This window comes from Galeopterus variegatus, unplaced genomic scaffold (assembly GCF_000696425.1).
Source record: "Galeopterus variegatus unplaced genomic scaffold, G_variegatus-3.0.2 Scaffold4191, whole genome shotgun sequence".
NCBI lineage: Eukaryota > Metazoa > Chordata > Mammalia > Dermoptera > Cynocephalidae > Galeopterus > Galeopterus variegatus.
In genome coordinates, this window is record NW_007730302.1 from 107,689 (window position 1) to 108,054 (window position 366).

Genomic DNA, 366 nt, shown 5'->3' on the forward strand with positions numbered 1-366 from the left:
TGGTAGCAAGAAACACTGCTGAGAAAATAAACAAAATTTTCTCCTTTGGTCCCTAAAGGATGATGGCAGAGACTTGTTAGAAATGTAGTCTCACCCTCCAATAACATCACCAGCACAGGCGTAGCAAACAGCTATTCCAGGTTCTTTCTATGCATGTGCTGCTCCGCTCTGTCATCTGGGAAATGTAGTTTCACCCTGCAATGAGGTCACCAGCGCAGGACTGTGGGAAGGGCTTTTCCGGGTATCTTCTGCGCATGTGCAGCTCCGCCCACACCGCCATATTATTGTCTGGAAATTCTGGGTTCCACAGAAGCCCCATCGCTGCTCCTCAGATATTGTGCGTCCCGGAAGGTGGGTGCGAGGGTG

General features: G+C 50.3%; 1 protein-coding gene across 1 annotated transcript in view; it reads left to right on the forward strand.

Annotated features, from left to right (window-relative positions):
- Positions 1 to 275: 275 nt before the first annotated feature.
- LOC103602553 (zinc finger protein 345-like) overlaps positions 276 to 366 on the forward strand; it is a 22,388-nt gene continuing 22,297 nt past the window's right edge. Inside the window, exon 1 of the mRNA XM_008586970.1 lies at positions 276 to 351. The gene's annotated coding sequence lies outside the window, so the exon portion shown is untranslated. The remainder of the gene's footprint in view (positions 352 to 366) is intronic.